Raw genomic sequence first — 20,496 nt, 5'->3', positions numbered from 1 at the left:
TAAAGCTATCTAATACATGTACATTGTGAAGCGGGTGGCAAATGTTATGTGTGTGACAAGTGTCATAAGTGAAGTCAGACGGTTATATTGAGTTATATGTAATAAAGTGAAGTGAGACGGTTATATTGAGTTATATGTAATAAAGTGAAGTCAGATGGTTATATTGTGTTATATGTAATTAAGTTAAGTCAGACGGTTATATTGAGTTATATGTAATAAAGCGAAGTCAGATGGTTATATTGGGATAAAAGTGATTAAGTGAAGATACAAATTATGATGAACCTGGACATGAATGTCTTTAGAAAGCATCTTTAATAAGTAACAATAGACAAAATAAAGTTTTAATTAATCCGGTTGTAATCTGTCGAAGTGAAAAGTAAATAACATTATGATGTGTATAGTATGTGTTGTTTTTTTTCTAGAGTTTTAAATTACCAACCTTAATTTATGCTTGTCATTTAACAGAGCATACAATGTAAATAAAAAAATAATCAACTACCGCAAACAGTATTACAAGATTCATAAATAAATAAATAAATAAATTATAGTGTTCTACATGTAACTACACAAAACTGCAATCTTAGTAACAATAGCAACAATTTTTAACAAACAATAAATGTTAATAGAAAATGATAAGACCAGCTTATACAGTATACAGATAAATGTAATAAAATGTATATTAACTATGTACATTAAACAAAAGAAAAAGAAAAAGAAAAAGGGGTTATATGTGCAAACGGTAATCGCTGCTCACTGTAATCATGAAATTGTGGTATACCCTCAAGACTATGCCAGACTAATTAAGCCACAACTGTTTGAGTCATCCATTGCTATGGATGCAAGGAGGATAATGATGCAATGGGTGGAAAAACAGCATTTCAACCCGGCTCTGAGGGACAACATAAGAAAATGTTGGAAAGCTGGGTTGCAAAGTAGAATAAATGAACTTGAAGATGGCAAAGAGGAGAAAGATAACAAAAAGAGAAAGAGGGAAACTGAAGAGGTTAAACCAAGCACAGAAGTTAAGAATATACAGCAACACAATTACCAATGACACCAAAAGACCAAAACATGTATTCCAAACAAAATGAAACTGGTTCTTTGACAAAATCAAAAGAAACTAGAGGATGCTTTTGTAAAAAAGCGCATGTCTCCCCCACTGCTGAGAATAACTGTGAATGGAAACAGGAATGGAAATGGAGATAAGATAATGTAAATACCCGGTAGTCACTTCAATGAAGGCTGTCTATGGATGGTTTCTATTGTTAAGGTTGTATGAGAAGATGCTTCCTAAACTGTTTGTTTTTAACCAGGTATTCAATTTTGAAAATCCTGGTTATTCAATCAGCGTATGGCAGGCGGGCGTCAAACGAAATTGCACTTGATGGTCATATCATATATAGTTTCACAAATGAAATTAAATGAAATTGTGTCTGCTCCATAATTCTTCAAACCTTTAAAGGATTTTGATGATACTTGAAACAAACGTTCATATTGTCAGATTTTTTTACACTATTGAAAGACAACTCAAATTACAATGTATGTAAAATCATGATAACTGTAGTGTGTTGGGATGACTCCACTCGTTTTTCACAATTAAGCCTCTCTGGTAGATACTTGAAACAAAAATTCACCACATCCAGAGAACGTGTAGAGTACATGTTTCGTATGGCTGGTTTCCAAGGTCAAGGTCTACTTGACACTTGAATGTCATATCATATATAGTTTCACAAACGAAATTAAAGGAAATTGTGTCTGCTCCATAACTCTTCAACCCTTTGAAGGATTTTGATGATACTTGAAACAAACGTTCATATTGTCAGATTTTTTACACTAAGACAACTCAAATTTCAATGTATGTCAAATCATGATAACTGTAGTGTGTTGGGATGACTCCACTCGTTTGACCTACTGACCCCAAAAACAATAGGGATCATCGGCTCTATAAGACCAATCATCCTATGAAGTTTGAGGGCTGTAGGTCAAAAGGAACTCTAGTTATCATCCGGAAACGAGAAATTGACCAACGGTCACTGTGACCTTGACCTTTGAACTACTGACCCCAAAAACAATAGGGATCATCTGCTCAATAAGACCATTCATCCTATGAAGTTTGAGAGCTGTAGGTCAAAAGGAACTGTAGTTATCGTCCGGAAACGAAGAATGGACGGACGGACTGACAGACTGACGGACGGACTGACGGACGGACAGGGCAAAAACAATATGTCTCCCCCCAGTTTGAGGGTTGTAGGTCAAAAGGAACTCTAGTTATCATCCGGAAATGAGAAATTGACCAACGGTCACTGTGACCTTGACCTTTGACCTACTGACCCCAAAAACAATAGGGATCATCTGCTCTATAAGACCAATCATCCTATGAAGTTTGAGGGCTGTAGGTCAAAAGGAACTCTAGTTATCATCCGGAAACGAGAAATTGACCAACGGTCACTGTGACCTTGACCTTTGAACTACTGACCCCAAAAACAATAGGGATCATCTGCTCAATAAGACCAATCATCCTATGAAGTTTGAGGTCTGTAGGTCTAAAGGAACTGCTAGTTATCATCCGGAAACGAGAAATTGACCAACGGTCAGTGTGACTTTGACCTTTGACCTACTGACCCCAAAAACAATAGGGATCATCAGCTCTATAAGACCAATCATCCTATGAAGTTTGAGGGCTGTAGGTCAAAAGGAACTCTAGTTATCATCCGGAAACGAGAAATTGACCAACGGTCACTGTGACCTTGACCTTTGAACTACTGACCCCAAAAACAATAGGGATCATCTGCTCAATAAGACCATTCATCCTATGAAGTTTGAGAGCTGTAGGTCAAAAGGAACTCTAGTTATCGTCCGGAAACGAAGAATGGACGGACGGACTGACGGACGGACGGACTGACGGACGGACGGACAGGGCAAAAACAATATGTCTCCCCCGAGGTGGGGGAGACATAACTACTCAAGAGTCAATTATACTGCCTAGTTTAATTACACACAAGTTTGATAATAATTCAACAGAAAATCAGTTAAACACAAATAATAACAATCAATGTGAACAGAGTCCCCTTGACCTTTCGAGAACACAAAATGCGAAAACACAAATGTCTCAAAACAATGGAGAAAACAAAAGACTAGAGGTGAAGGAAAGTAAAAATGAAGACATTAAAGAAATCGAAGAAAATCAACTTGAAAACAATTCACATCAAGGTGCCTTTGACTTAACATTAAAATCTGACAAAACAGAACATAAGATTATTGAAAACGGAAGTGATACCGAATTAGAAGATGAAGCAACTAACGAACAGAAACGTCTAAAACTTACAAAAACCCCATTTGGGTGGAGGAGATTAATTGTACCAACAGTAAATAACCAAGGCACATATACTGAAACTGAAACAGACAAGATGCATGAGACATTGCCTTCTCCAGAGTTCAATGAAAGAAATTCTGCATACCAAGACAGGGCTATAAATCTTTTAAAAACGGGCGTTATGCCACTTTGCCCGCCAGGAAGGAGGAATTGGGATTCATCCGGTACATTTATAACAGGAATCAATGGCAAAGAATTTAGCTGGCCTCCCAAGAGTTTTACATTGATGAGTCCAGATAGGAAGCTGTTGGCATGGGAACGGGCAGCTTTGTTCCTGAAAAATGAAACAGCAGGCATTTTACCCATTAACGTATCAAGGTCTTATTTATTAGACAAATATAACTTTTTAGCTTTACCTGGCAAAGCCAAATATCAAAAAGAAGAATCTGAAACTGCTGTGACAAGAGCAAGATTTTATACATATCAGATGGTACGTGAAATTGGATCAGGACGAGTTCCATCGAAGGCCGAGGAGGACCAGATTCAAACCCTTGAATCAGTAAAAAAGGCTCAATCAAAACCATTTTTCGACCTTGAAAATATAGAAGTACCACTGAGACTTGTCATCAATTGACAAAAATAGTTATCTCAGATATATATCATGGAAGAAAAAAAAGTGAAAAATAACAATAAATTTCTTAAATAGTGATAAAAAGAAAGAAAAAAAAAAACACACACAACTGAATTTAAACTATTGTGTAATATATTAAATATTTCGATTGTGTGTATAATTCAGCATTCATTAAAAGGTGTTCTTCTAAGGCTATTAAGTTTGCTATTATGAAAATTTCTTAGTGTGAATGTCCTTGGTCTACATGTGTTTTTAAGCAGATTTTTTTCTAATATGAATCAAGGATTATAAAGAGATAGAGTAATATGTGAAGTTATAAAAAGTGTGGTTGAACAAATAATAGAGTGAAGTATATTAAATATCTAATCAATGTGATGTATTCAATGTGATGTTGTATCATGCTTGTGTACTTTAGTGTTGTTCTATGGAGAGACAAGTAAAGTGATGGAATTATATCATGTATAATATATATTGCTTGGTACTAGTAAGTATGACTTTTTGTGAGGTCAGTAAGTTAAGTGTAAAAAAAAATCATGCTAAATGAACTTATACGAAGCAAAGTGAGGAAGGAAAACAATATTGAATTAGAGGTCTAGTGCATTATGTGATGTGTTGATTTATAAAAATATAAGTAAATACATACAATGAATGACAATAAGATTTAAGTATAAAAAATGTGAATACATGTACAACTTTGAACGACAAATACATGTGATGTTATTGTTACCTATCAAACAAGAATTTTGAAATAACATGTCATGTTTTGTGTAAAAACATAAAATGTTTGATATTTTGATTGACAAATTCAGTATATTTATAATGCTGTTCTAAAGTTTGTTGTTTGTTGATATAATAATTTGCTGTTTGATAATTTAATTTAAGTTCGTTAGCCCTTGGTATGCCATTAGCAAAAACATTTTCATTATTAACATTATCAAATAATACGAGAAGATAATCAACACTGAAAGAGGTTTTTACTGAATAATTAATGATCTGTTTTCCACTGTCTATGACAAGATTATCTATCATTATGTCATTAATCATTCAATCCAAAAATTTGTTACTTCTGTTGTCATATGTTTGTCATCTTGTTTTTTTCCCCGACTAAATGTTTAACCAAATTATGTATACTATATCCACGTTTTCTAAATGTATTCATAAATAAGGAAATTTTCTACAAAATGTACATGTATATGAAAATAAATGAACGAATTGAGAAAATGAAAGAAAATGTTTCAACATATTTCTGTCATAAATGTATTTCGGGATGTTCTTGATTATAATTCAGGAATTAATTTTGTAAAAGACACCACAGATACATGTGTATAGCTTTACACACTTTAACGTTCACTTCTAATGTTGATATTGATATAATGTAATAGGAATAATTTAATGTTTCTTATGACTGCCTATAACAATTTGAAGTACGAGCATATGTGTCTATTAATAAGATATTGAGATGCATGAGGAGAATGACCCTGACCACACCTCATACGTGATCCAATAGACGGAACTACCCAGTTGGGGTCTCAGTAAAAACAGAGCATAAATACAAAGGAGAGTATTTGTTTGATAAATCTTAAGTCGTATATTGAATGATTTATTCGTAAATGATTTTGCATGTGCATGAACTTAGACATATATGCATCATATATGCATATGCAGTTATATTTTAAAAAGAATGATGAAACTGAAAACTCTAAATAACAACCAGAAACGAAAACATTGAAAATATTGCAGGCTCGGGCGCGGGTTAATTTGCCATTAGTTTTCTTTATCTTTAGAAAACATTACAGTGGTTTATGTGAATAAATCACTAATGTTTTATGTGATCAGCATTTACACAGACATATAAATAACGGATAGGAAACTCCGAAAATAGACGAGAGTCCAATTCAGACCCACAACCGACGATATCCGTGAATTATTGCTTACATTGCCGACATGGATTTTCATCGGAGAAATATTTGTGTGGAAAAGTGTGTTTTGTACGTTTTAGAATAAATAAATATTACTTCTTATGTAAGTAAAAAATGTTTAGTCTTTTTTGTTGATGTACCTCCGGGAATTCAACATGGCGGTATTTTCGCTACTTTTACCCAGGATGCATTAAATCTCGCAAAATCTCTTGACATATGATAACTTGCGGGAACACAATTCCGTCGATACAGATTTTAACTGTGTGACGTCACAGTCTCTTCTCCATCTTATATTTAGCTCCATGACATTTATAAAGTAATATTGCATAATCTTTTTTTCTACTTATATTTATCTTCTTTCCAGGACAATTTATATATTTAGAGCTTACTAGTAGTACACACATGTATTATATATATACGCAAAAGAATACTGTTGTATTGTCACCACAGTTTCTGTACAGAAAATTTCAATGACAATTGAAATGTGTAAAAACTCCGTTGATTCTCGCCCCTTAACAGTTCACAATTGCTAGACATTGTTTAAATTGTTCAATATACAATGCCAGATGATTAACCATAATCAACAAAGCAATTCACACACCGCGCTTTATTTAGCATAAACACTGTATAATGGAAATAAGCGAAAGCTCACAGTAATCACGCCATGCGAGCGCTAAATCAATAAAGAAACACTTTTAAATCAAGCTCTGTGGTATTTTCTGATCTTTGCAATCTAAATCGTACTGTATATCTGTATGTATTTTCCTGCATAAGTTTATTTTTATGTACTATAATTCATCTTGCAGGGCACCAGAGTTTGATACATACGGAATTTTGCATAACTAGAGTTACATCAAAAACTCATTTATGTTCATTTTTTATGACAGCCACACATCAGGGCTACTTCCTAAAAAGAAATTTCAAAAAAGGTTGCCTCGACTGGGATTTGAACTCCAGACCTCTCACACACTAAACGAGCTCGTTACCCCTGCACCACGGAGAAGTTATACATACAATGCTTGAATAAAATCAAGTCATTCTAAATTTAGAGTTACCATTGCATTTCGGGTTTGTAATCCTTATTAATTTCGAGGTTTTTTGTTCAGGATAAACCTGTTGTTTAAAATTGAAGTAAATAATTTAGCAAAAATCTTCTCGCCCAAACAGTCCAACATGTGGAATCTATATATTCCACTACTTGGCAGTCAGATTTATTTGTGTAGTATTCGGTAATCGACATCGCTTAAAATAGCATTTTCATTTTTGAATGCGTTGTAATTTGTTGGATACTTGTAACAAAATAAAAAATATTTCTGTCTTTTAAATCGCTAGTTTTAAGCTGTTTTGAGAACTACTTGTTGTTAGGTTTGTCGTTAAACCGCTGTGTCAGAGATTGAATGTCATCTTTGTATTTACTGATCTTCGATCTACTGATCTTCGACCAGAAAATACAAAAATAAATCGTGCCATTGTCAATGTACAAAAAGTAGGGAAAACAAGAAGTATCTTTTTGATAGTGAAAGAAAGCGATTTATTAAGCCATACTTCTATAGGCATCCAAACGTGATCAAGTTCGCAGAATTATTTTCCTCAGATTCAGAAACAATCTTGACACCATTAGCCATAATGGCCGGAAAAGTCATAACATACTTTAATCTTATTCGATAGTCAAACCTTACTAGCGCCCTTTTCAAAAAGTAAAGAGATACTGGTGCCACAGCTTTTTGAAACTTAATTTAAAAAAAAAAGATAGAAAAAATTCCGTCTCGCCTTATGTAAACATACCGTTTTACAACGTTTACAATTAAAATTACTCAAGCGAAAGATTCCGATTCCGCGTTACATAATATAGATCACTTTAGCCGTGTCGCGACGGGGCCAACGTGGTGGGTTTGCGGCCGGCATGGATCCGGACCGGCCTGCGCTTACAAACCCTATTACAAGTAGAGAAACTGTTAGCGAGCAGCGTGGATCCTGATCGGACTGCGCGGGTGCGCGGGCTGGTCTGGATCCATGCTGGTCGCGGGCCCATTGTGTTGGTTTTGTCGTGACGCGGCTCATTTGTGTTCAGACTGGGTATGTCACGCGGATATAGGTCACAGACTACACGCGCATTAGTCTGTAAATATAAAAATAGGAGCGTTGCCTTACGTAACGCTTCATTTAAAAACCTAATCGACATATCAAGACAAATTGAGATAATAATAAAAATCGTTCGGTGTACATTAACTTCGTTTCAATCAACTTTTCTCCGCCTATAAGTTTTTTATTTTATCATTTTTGAATCAATTTGTCATATTTGAATATAATAATTTTCTCACACTTTCTCGTAGCCTGAAGTTATATACAAAAGAAGAAACTTTAAATCAACTTTTCCTTTTCTTTATGAAAGGATCCTCGCTTTTCTAAAAATGCGATCTTTGCTAGCCTACTTTGTCCTATTTTTTACCCGAATTTAATTGTTTCATATTTTTTGGAATGTATCATGTTGTCACTTTTTGTGAACTGATGAAAAATAAAGATATTTTGACTTTGACCTTAAAAAGATACTCGGACGAGGTTACACTGCTTTTACTTGCAAAGTGTCTTATGTAGATGTTGTTCACGATCGTGGACGTTATTGGTCGTCTCGTTATTTTAGAATGACATTTCAAACTCTGTAAATTCTTATGTTTAATAAGATGTTCACCAGAGAATTAATGATTTTTTTCAAACAGTGTAAAATATTTTTGAGAGGAAATTCACAGATCTCTAATATCCGTGAATTTAACTAAAAAAGTTTGTTTCCGATACTCCTTTAGATCATTTTATTTTATAATTTGGACTTGTATATTTTTCAGAAAGATCCTTTAGATTATTATACTTATTATAGAATGGTCAATACGGTTCCCAGATTTCAGTTTGCATTTTAAATGTACTAATAAAAAATCCTTCTAATATGTAGTTCTTACCGATCTCAGACGGACTTCGTCCGAAAAAATGGTCGATTTTGAATGACTTCTATAAAAACAATGTAATACAAGAATAATTAAAATATAAAAAGTTTGTATGGTAGCACGAAGAAAAGTAGATAATACATAAAGGTATATGGCGTTGATTTTTTAATGTTCCAAAACAGTACTATAAATGATTTATGTAAGTGTTATAGTTATCTCTCAATGAAGAATTAGTCACTACTCAAGTTTGAATGAAATAATGCAAAATGGAATCAAGCATGATGTAAGTTTACATATCATTAGGCAAGATGGAATCAAGCATAATGCAAGTTTACATATCATAAGGCAAGATGAAATCGAGCATAATGCAAGTTCAAATGTCATGAAGCAAAATAGAATAAATATTTTAATTCTGTTCCATTCTACTTTTTTGCTATATTGCTTTTATGAAGACTGTTACGGAAAAAATGTTTTTACATAAATATACAAAACGATAAGGAGTTGGATAAGGAATAAGGAACTGGTTCCCTATTCCTTATTCGACTTTAATTACATTTTTTTTTCAAAATAATTTATGCAGATTCTTTATGCAATGATTTGAATGAGGTATAAATTTTATTTTAAATAAATACTAATTCTGCTGTTCCTTATTTAGATTTGAATAAGGAATCAGGAACTAGTTCCTTATTCCTTATTCGAAAAAGGAATAAGGAACTGATTCCTTATTCCTTTTTCGAAAAAGGAATAAGGAATAGGGAACTAACTTTATGTACATAACGATACATGGTTTAAATCAACAAATTATATTCCATCATTTGATTCATTTCTATTTATCTTACTGTACATAAAAGCTGTATTATATTATAGTAAGTTATCTGGAAAATAGTGATCCATCGGAAGCATTAATCACAACAAAATGTTATGAAAATTGCAGCCTCAGTTTGATTGAGTCTTTACATGAGGAGTAATGATAAAGGGTAACATCCCTCAAGCCCCTAGCACCGACTTGAGCGGTACACAATTTTCAACATGCTGGAATCAATGATCTTAAAGAACAGAAAATTAAAACAACACTGATCATTAACTCCTCTATTCTTTTATTTATCCGTAAGTCATATCATTTTGTTCGGTGCTTAAGTTGTAATTCGAATTAAACCAATATCTGACTTTAACTATTGAGGGTAATACCATTTCAGTACAGTACTTATTGTATGAATCTTATGATAAATAAACAGTAAGTAAGTAAATAAATAATTCTGCCTTTAAATTATTGTGATTTTTAAGAAAGTATACTTCCAAATCTGAAATTATGGTTTGATGAAATATAAATTTTTTTCTGAATATTTTTGTTCCTGTTAATGTTCAATGAAGAGAGAGGTAGACTTAATATGCAAATGATATACATTGTACCTATGTTAAAATCTTTAAATATAAAATAAACAGTATACTGAATATACACGTATGTTATGTAAACATCTTTTGAATTATTCTGCAACTTTTTTGTTGAATAGATATGTTTAAACCAAGACTGCATACTAAATATGACATAATTATATAGAGGATATTTGTTTAGTTCAGTGTAAGATCGGAATATATTTCACCGAGTGAGCACCAAAAGGAATATTTCACGAGTGGCGCAGCCACGAGTGAAATATGAACTTTTGGTGTTCACAAGGTGAAATATATTTCAATCTTACACTAAACTAAACAAATTTTCTTTTTATTATATGCAAAGAAACGTTTTAAAAAGGCATTTAACCTAATACTGAATGAAAAGCGCGCCAAATAATAATACAACGTGACGTCATTTACGACGTCACGTCATTAAGTTGGTACCCAGTACTGTGCACGCTGGTATTACACTGAAACAACGTAAGGGGCTTAAATTCAAAACAGTGAAATTATCAAAGTGGTAATTTCACTGTTTCAAACAGTGAAATTACCAGTTTTATATCACTGATATATTTCTATAAACCACCGAAAAGCATGTAATAAACGCATATAACTTACAAATATCATGCATGCGAAGTTCTTTACTCGTACATTAGTTCGAAAATTTGAAAACTGACTTACGCCCCTTTAGTTATTAACGCCATTGGTATACTACTTTCTTTTCTAAGGCTACGACTAAAAACGTAAGTAATCTGAAATCTTATTTATATTTTTTTCAATGGTAGCAACATTCAACATATTCTATTCAATTTATGACGAATATATATTGTATCTAAGTCCTTTGAAAAAAGGAAAAGAAAATGAATACTTAGGCCTACTGATTTAGAACAGAAAATAGGAGAGACCAAGGGAAAGTGAAACAAGGGGCAAAGTGAAACACTCACTGAATCTATTGAGCTAATCTTCTCGAGACGCAATTACTCTTCTTAGAATTTGAAAAAATTTGATTGCTATATTGTGGAAAATGACAGCTTCTTTTATATTCTTGAGAAAATTTATCGTGAACTGGGTTATGTCTTAATACCGGATATGACTCATATCCGCGAATATGGCTTTAAGTTGAAATACCAGATATGACTTAAAGTTTACAGTTACTTATTTTTTTCTTGATATGTTATTTTATAATAATAAATAATATTATGATATTACATGCAAAAAATAATAAAATTTAGTCCATAAATAAAAAGTTATAAGTTATAATCACTGCACGTTCTATAAAAGTCATATCCATGGCGGACAGAAGATACCGAAAATGACTAATATTTTATAAAGTTATTGGTTTTATTTGTTTTTTAAACGATATTTTATAATAATAAAATGATATTACATCAAAAATTCATTAAATTTAGTCTATAAATAAAAAAGTTATAAGTTATAATCGCTGCACGTTCCATAAAAGTCATATCCGTGGTGGATTGAAGATACCAAATATGGCTTATATTTCATAAAGTTATTGGTTTTTTTTTGTGTTGTTTTTTTTGATACGATAATTTATAATAATGAAATGATGTTACATGCAAAAAATCATTAAATTTTATCCATAAGTAAAAAAGTTGTAAGTTATATTTGTTGCACGTTCTATAAAAGTCATATCCGTGGCGGACAGATAATACCGAATATGACTTTAGCCATACGATGTTAAAAATAATACACTTCAACTAGATTTTCACGTATATGTACACGTATATGTACAAAAATTGAAGCTTGAATGCTGCACACGAAATTATCAAATGTATTAGATCAAAATTGTTCTGGGTAATTTTTATTTATATGAAAGCAATGCAACAATAGAAAAGTGAAAATTAAATTAAAAAAAAAAAAAAAAAAGAAAAGAAAATTATGTTTTGCACTGATGAAGGCATATAGCCGAAACGTATGCAATTAATAATTACCGAATGTTCGTGTTTGTGTGGCTTGTCTGTTTAATTAAATTATACTTCACACAGTAATTTATGTAGACAATACTTCTATTTGCAACTATATTTCTAAACTATCTTATTAAATTTAACCTTTTCAGTCGTCTTTCGGAATTGATATACAGTATCTCTTTATGCAAAGTAGAGAAATAATGTTTCAAGTGTAATATCAAGGTAAGGATTTTAGCCGCAGCTAAAAAATTTCAGCTCCTGCAAAAATCTTATTTCAAGCTGGCCAACGTCACCAAAAATAATTGTTTTAGCCGCGGTTATATTATTTTATCCCCAGAAATAAAATATTTGAACTGCGGTTAAGATATTTAAGCTCCAATAAAAATTCGATTTCAGGTCCTACAGAACTGTTACACTTTATTTTAGGCGCGGTAAAATTGGACATTATGTGGCTGGCTTTGTAAAAAATAAATATTTTTGCCAGACCTTAAATATTTTTACCGCGATTTTTTTGTGGCGATGACCGACTGTAGCCGGCCTCATCAAAAATAAATATTTGAACTCCGGTGTAAATATTCCATGTTCACATGTGTCAACCAGGTGTCGCGTCGTTTTTTGACAGCTTCGGCTATATATAATATATTATTAGTATTTATTATTTACTGCGTGTAAACTTTAAAGTTCATTTTTAATGACCACCATTTAAAAGGTCGGCCTCAATATTAAATATTTTAAACGCGAACTTATGCTGGTCATAAATATTTTAGCAGCGGCTAAAATCTTAATTTTACCGGAGTGGAAATAATATTTTGTTTTGTATGACGATGGCGAACCACACTCACTGGCTGTACTATACGGTAAAAATATTTTATTCGCGGTAGTTCAATATCGGGGTAAAAAAACATTTTAGCCGCGGCAAAAATTACATTTTTATCGGAGCTTAAATAATTTTACCGCGGCTTAAATAATATTTACGTCGGAGATAAAATAATTATGCAGCGGCATATATCATATTTATGCCGGAGCTATATTATTTTACACAGCGGCTAAATTAATTATGTTTTGATACGGTGGCCAACCATACAAGTTTTGTGCAGTTTCTGTAAAAATAATCGTATATCGACCTATGCTATTAAATATCGCTACATGTCCGGTTCCATATTCGTATATTACCCGTAGCCAGAATATGATTTACTTTTTGCACTGTATAAAGTATACTTTAACTCAATACTTTGTCGACGAATATCGGTATTGTGAAGGTCATGCTTGTCAGTCGTGCTAAATGAAAATAATAAAAGTTTTCCACTCATCACTCTGAATATTTACACATGTAAGCTTAATTTTTTTTCTTTAGTATGCATATTATATAAATAACGCGGGGTGTACGTATACATGTAAAAAGTATATATAAAATTATAAAAGAATGCAAAAAATAAGAAAAATAATTACTTATCTTTGTTAAAATAACCTTTTGTAAACACTTACTGTCAGATGTGTGTAGGTATATGTATAGCAACGGTTAGAAGTCGTAAAGAAGCAAGAGAACAAATAAATTATAAACCTTATAGAATAATAGAAGCCTGTTTGATTTACACCTAGATCCTGATAGTCATGTGTATAGTCTAATACAAATATGGTTGGGGACATAGATAGCTGTTCCGTAGATTGTACTGATTACAACCATCACAACCATGAATACCTTTATAATTTTTATAAATATATAATAACATTTTATTGCAAATAGCTGTCACACATATATATGGAAAATGTTGAAACATATACTTTCGTTTTAGATTGTTCCCGTCGCCGACGTCACAAAAACATATCTTCTCAGATGATCTTCACGTTAAGAAGTTCACCGCACAGCGTATTTTGATATCAACTACAGCAGTGTTTTAAATACTATATGCTATAGAACATTAAATTGTTATGGGAAACTATATAAAATATTTTATGGGAAACGAACAAGGAAGTTTTGGAGGGGAAGGAGGTGCAACTAGTGCTATAGCTGCTGGAGCTGCTTTAGCAGGTGGATGGGATATTCAACTAATAGAAAAGGCAGCAGGTCCTTCCGGCATTAAAAAGATCAATGCAGAGGGTCATACACCAAACCCTCGTCCTACCCAACCACGGGAAAACCAGCCACGTGCACCTCCACCACGAGATCATCTCGACAACTGATAATCCGTGCTTGTGCAGATCATTCTCGATGTAGAAACAGCTTACATGTATTAGCTTACTAGTATAAATACCATGTATTTGTCTGTCTTGTACAATGTTCACCTAATGGAAATTGATTTAATTGTATTTTTATAGTTTAATGTGCAATATTTCTCATGCCAGTGTTAACATGTACATATTTAATTCAAGTGTAATTTACTGTAGAGTACATTTACTACGGGTGATCGGGAACAAAGTACTACACGTGTAAGAATGACGTGATCATGCTGTGATGATGGAACAGTGGATTTTACAAGACCAGGAAATGAAAATGCCGAATGTTATCTGTTCGAGTAAAATACATGATAAATACAAATACAAGCAATTGATCAAGATACCCTAACACTAACTCATTTAATACTGACTTCCTCGAAGAATTTAAATTATTTGAATAAACCGTTAAATTATCAACGTCATACCCCTTCACAATTGTATAAAATACGGATTCTTTCTCTTTTTGTTCGTAATACGTGCATGTTAAATAGAAAACTATGTGCACGGTGTATTTATAACAATTAGCTAAATGTGAACTAATTACATATATTAATGAAATTGATATAAAATTAAAGTATGGACAAATTGATGGCAGATGGAAGATATATACGCATGAATTCATTAATTATTGTTTATTTTTTCAAACTTAAGAATTTATTTTCATAACTTAAAATGCAAGTGAATGCTTATAATTAACCTATGCAATCAAATGATAAGAGCATATATATTTATTTATGAATATCTGCATAAGTTGTATTGTTATAGCCAATATAACAACAACAACAACAGCATATGAAGTACCATCATATTTGTTTGATTTTATTTTCAACAATGCAAGTAACTTAACTATTGTTTTCCTTTTAACATGAGATTATTAAATAATATTTCATGATGTCAATTTGGAATATAACAGCTTCTTTGAAAATTTTTGATAATATTAACGCATATAGAATTTGCATAAAAATTAAAAATATAATAAAGGTTTTGTTTTGTCTTTGCTTTATAAGTAACCTTTTTTATATGCCCGAAAGAATTTCGTGCATATTATGTTATATCCCCTGGCGTCTGTCCGTCCGTCCGTCCGTTAGCAATTTGGTTTCCGGAGCATAACTTAAGTTCCATTTGTCCCACAATATTCAAACAGTATAGGATGATTGTCCATATTGGGTAGAACTTAGAAGACCCCTATTAATTTTGGGGTCAAAGGTCAAGGTCACTATCTCCTTAAAAATGAAAACAGTTTCCGGAGCTTAACTTAAGTTTTTTTTGGTCCACAGTGTTCAAACTTCATAGGATGAATGTACATATTGGGTAGAAGACCCCTATTGATTTTGGGGTCAAATGTCAAGGTCATTATTACTTTAAAACTGAAAACAGTTTCCGGAGCATAACTTAAGTTCCATGTGGCCCACAATATTCAAACTTCATAGGATGATTATCCATATTGGGTAGAAGATCCCTTTTGATTTTTGGATCACAAGGTCAAAGGTCAAGGTCACTATTACTTTAAAACTGAAAATAGTTTCCGGAACATAACTTAAGTTCCATTTGGCCCACAGTGTTTAAACTTCATAGGATGAATGACCATATTTGGATGAAGACCACAATTGATTTTGGGGGAAAAGGTCAAAGGTGAAGGTCACTATTACTTTAAAACTGAAAACTGTTTTCGGAGCATAACTGAAGGTCTACTTTGCCCACAATATTCAAACTTCATGGGATGATTGTCCATATTGGGTAGAATACTCCTATTGATTTTGGGGTCACAAGGTCAAGGTCACTATTACTTTAAAACTGAAAACAGTTTCCGGAGCATAACTTAAGTTCCATTTGGCCCACAGTGTTTAAACATCATAGGATGATTGTCCATATTGAGTAAAAGACCCCTATTGATTTTGGGGGTACAAGGTCAAAGGTCAAGGTCACTATTACCTTAAAACTGAAAATAGTTTCCGGAGCATAACTTAAGGTCTATTTGGCCCACATTTGTCAAACTTCATAGGATGATTGTCCATATTGGGTAGAAGAACCCTATTGATTTTGGGGTCACAATGTCAAAGGTCAAGGTCTCTATTACTTTAAAATTGAAAACAGTTTCCAGAATACAACTTAATTTCTATTTGTCCCATAGTGTTCAAACTTCATAGGATGATTGTCCATATTGGGTAGAAGACCCCTATTGATTTTGGAGTCACAAGGTCAAAGTTCAAGGTCGCTATTACCTCAAAACTGAAAAAAGTTTCCAGAGTAAAACTTATGTTCCATTTGGCCCACAATATTCAAACTTTATTGGAAGATTGCTATTTGAAGAAAGTAATACTTTATTTAATTTATGTTTTGTCTTACAAATGTTTCATATTTACTAAAAAAAGCACTTTCGGGCATAAAATGCTCCTCCTAGCGGTGCTCTTTTTTGTTTACTTAAATTTTCTTTCATACAGACCTGGACAGATCATGGAATCCTGATTTAGGTGATTTTATCATGGTATTTCATTTTAAAGATCCCGTAACACAATTTTTTGTATGGTTTCATATCAAAAATATGGTGCTCAAATTAAGATTCATTCATATTTTAAGTTCCAAAAAGCATCATTTATAAAGATATTACCGAATTTAACATTTCATTTAAATAAAGGGAGGTAATAAGAAATTTGTTTTCTATAAAATCTTAATCAAATTTTCCAATAAGAAATAAATGCATATATTTTAATGATTACATATAATGTGCACAAATATTTGCAGTACATATTTAACATATTCTTCGATGTTTGAAAATTGTTTTATAAGCATAATTATATACATTCATACTATTTCAGTTAAGTGTGGTAACAACCTCAATTACATTTACAACATACAGGATATTCAATTGAAGTATTGTCATGAAAGTTAGGAAGTTTTCTTAAAAACAAACTAATGCATAAAACGACCAACAAATTTGAAACAAGAACTTGTTTGGTAAACACAAATGCCCGGCCCAAATTTCCATCAGTAAATTGTTTTTATGCAGGTATGGAAAAAAACAACATATACATTTCTTGACAGGGCCTTGTCCTTTTGCCATTGTTAGAAATTGTAGATTGATATATCAATGCTATTTAATGAAGTTGAAAATGAAAATATTCAACTTACCAGTGAAAGTTTATCCAATATAAACGGAGCAATAAATACATGGACTTGACCTTGAACCCAGTGACCCCAAATCCAACCCAAAGTTAAAGGACCACCCAAGGTGTTTTTTACAAATATGAAAGACATAGGTAAAAATAAGGCTGAATAAGAAAAAAGAGTAAAAATATATCATTAGCACTGCCACAGATGACCTTGACCTTGTGACTGCCAACTCTGGAAATGAAAATATTTACCTTACCAATGAAAGTGTATCCAATATATTTAAATGCATGGACTTGACTTTGAACCCAGTGATCCCAAATCCAACCCAAATTTAAAGGACCATCCTAGGTGTGTTTCTATCAATATGAAAAGCATTGGTAAAAATTGAAGCTACATGCCTCCAGATGAGTCTAATTATTTCAAGAAAATCACATTTGAGAAAATGTACTAAGATAAACGTTTCAAGATTCAAGTAATATTTTACACGTTTTGTGCGATTAATGACTGATTTTTCAGTATTTACTACTACATTTGTACTGCGTTACTAACGCAGTACGGGCAAATTATGCATATTGTGACCATTTTTTGGTTCTTGACATGGTTTGTAAGTGCCATTGATAATGTGTAAATTTCATCCCTTTGGTTACTTCACAATACACCGTATTACACATTCAAATACATTTTCAAAATTTGCAAGAAAATTGGCATGAATCTGGACGCGTGCTGCTGAACCCATCGACCCCAAATCTAACCCAAATTTAATAGACACCCCAGATGTGTTTCTACAAATATGAAAAGCATTGGTAAAAAGACTGATTAAGAAAAACAGAGTAAAATATATCATTAGCACTGCCTAAGATGACCTTAACCTTGTGACTCCCAATTCTGGACCATCGAAGACACGTCCCTTCTAGATTTGAAATACATCAGTCAATAAATTAAGGATGGCTCCATTGAAAGGAAGAGGGCCAACAAAGGTATACTATGTTTATACTAAGTATGGAATACATGACAATAAATAAAGGCTGTATAAGCAAAAGTGTACAAATATATTTTTGTGATTGCCTTGACTCAACTGGCCACTTAATGTATTACTAATCAAAATATATTTCTTCTTAATAAAAAGGACATCTTCAATATGGAGTGGTTGATTTTGCAAAAAAAAAAAAAAAAAAAAAAAACATGGACATTGATGTTTACCTTTACCCAAATGACCCCTTACTAGTTACTACACACAAAAGAAAAGGCATGACCCTATTAAACAGAAAATACATCAGTTTATTAACAAAAACTATGAGCAAAAGTGTAAAGTATTTTTTACACCAATGACCTTGATCCAAAATAGATTAATCATACCAGGGCATATTTTCCATGTACTAAAAAGGGAAATAACTGGAAAAATGGAAGACTCGGATATGTAACTTGACAACGAGGGGACATCTCAAAATTGCCAAAAATCACTATTTTGCGTTAATTATTTTCCATCACAATTGATTTCAAAGTGCTGCAACTTTTCAATGGATTGCGATAGAGTCAAATGCTTTCCAGCGTTGGTTACAAATTACCTTATGATCAATCTGGGGTCATTTATAGCCTCTCACAAGTCCAAAATTTCCTTGGCGATGAGGGGGACTCCGCCCCCATTCAAACCCCCCAAACAGAAGGGGGCACATCCCCCTTCTGGCAACCCCCTGATGTATCTTTTGGTTGGGGGGGCCGCGCCGAAAAAGTGGTCACTTTTTTAACAACATTTCTCAACAAAAACAAGTGTTGGGGGCCTAAATAAGGCATTTTTTTCACCATTTGAGACAACAAAAGTGGGGGGGGGTGAAAAAGGCGTTAAAAGGCGTGTATATAACGTAATGGGTTAACAGAAAATGATGAAAATACTTGAAATTACCCTAAATCGCGTTTTTTTCATGTTTAAACATGGCCTGTCTTATAAATTTGAAGACAAATTGTTGTTTTGTAGATTTATTTATTTTTTTCATTAACAGAAAAGGATGAAAATACTTGAAATTTCCCTAAATCGCGTTTTTTATGTTTAAACATGGCCTGTCTTATAAATTTGAAGACAAATTGTTGTTTTGTAGATTTATTTATTTTTTTCATTAACCCATTACTTCATGAGCATTTTGTGAAAAATGGCTGTTTTCATTGAAAATTCTCCCGTTACAAGTTCAAATTGCTATAATACTATAAAAACTGCTTCAACACTAATCAAACTTGGCACAAATGTTGACTGGACCATTGCCCTTGCAACAAAATGCTCAGGCTTAAATTTTCTGTTACCATGGCAACGAGGGGACATCTCAAAATTGCCAAAAATCACTATTTTGCGTTGATTATTTCCATCAAAATTGATTTCAAAGTGCTGCAACTTTTCAATGGATTGCGATAGAGTCAAATGCTTTTCAGCGTTGGTTACACGTTACCTTATGATCAATCTAGGGTCATTTAAAGCCTCTCACAAGTCTAAAATTTTCTTGGCGATGAGGGGGACTCCGCCCCCATTCAAACCCCCCAAACAGAAGGGGGCACATCCCCCTTCTGGCAACCCCCTGATGTATCTTTTGGTTGGGGGGCCGCGCCGAAAAAGTGGTCACTTTTTTAACAACATTTCTCAACAAAAACAAGTGTTGGGGCCTAAATAAGGCATTTTTTTCACCATTTGAGACAACAAAAGTGGGGGGGGGGGGGGGGGTGAAAAAGGCGTTAAAAGGCGTGTATATAACGTAATGGGTTAACAGAAAATGATAAAAAATACTTGAAATTACCCTAAATCGCGTTTTTTTCATGTTTAAACATGGCCTGTCTTATAAATTTGAAGACAAATTGTTGTTTTGTAGATTTTTTTTTTTTTCATTAACCCATTACTTCATGAGCATTTTGTGAAAAATGGCTGTTTTCATTGAAAATTCTCCCATTACAAGTACAAATTGCTATAATACTATAAAAACTGCTTCAACACTAATCAAACTTGGCACAAATGTTGACTGGACCATTGCCCTTGCAACAACATGCTCAGGCTTAAATTTTCTGTTACCATGGC

The 20,496-nt window shown here is 32.9% G+C and overlaps 1 long non-coding RNA gene across 1 annotated transcript; it reads left to right on the top strand.

Moving 5' to 3' along the window:
* The first annotated feature begins 10,557 nt into the window (after nucleotides 1-10,557).
* Nucleotides 10,558-15,313, top strand: LOC132720840 (uncharacterized). Its single transcript, XR_009624393.1, has 2 exons — nucleotides 10,558-10,934; nucleotides 13,913-15,313. It is a non-coding gene; the product is annotated as an uncharacterized LOC132720840 (long non-coding RNA).
* The last annotated feature ends 5,183 nt before the right edge of the window (nucleotides 15,314-20,496 follow it).

Source organism: Ruditapes philippinarum, unplaced genomic scaffold (genome assembly GCF_026571515.1).
Source record: "Ruditapes philippinarum isolate M1 unplaced genomic scaffold, ASM2657151v2 ctg11288_1_1_1_1, whole genome shotgun sequence".
NCBI lineage: Eukaryota > Metazoa > Mollusca > Bivalvia > Venerida > Veneridae > Ruditapes > Ruditapes philippinarum.
This window is presented reverse-complemented; position numbering and strand designations above follow the sequence as displayed.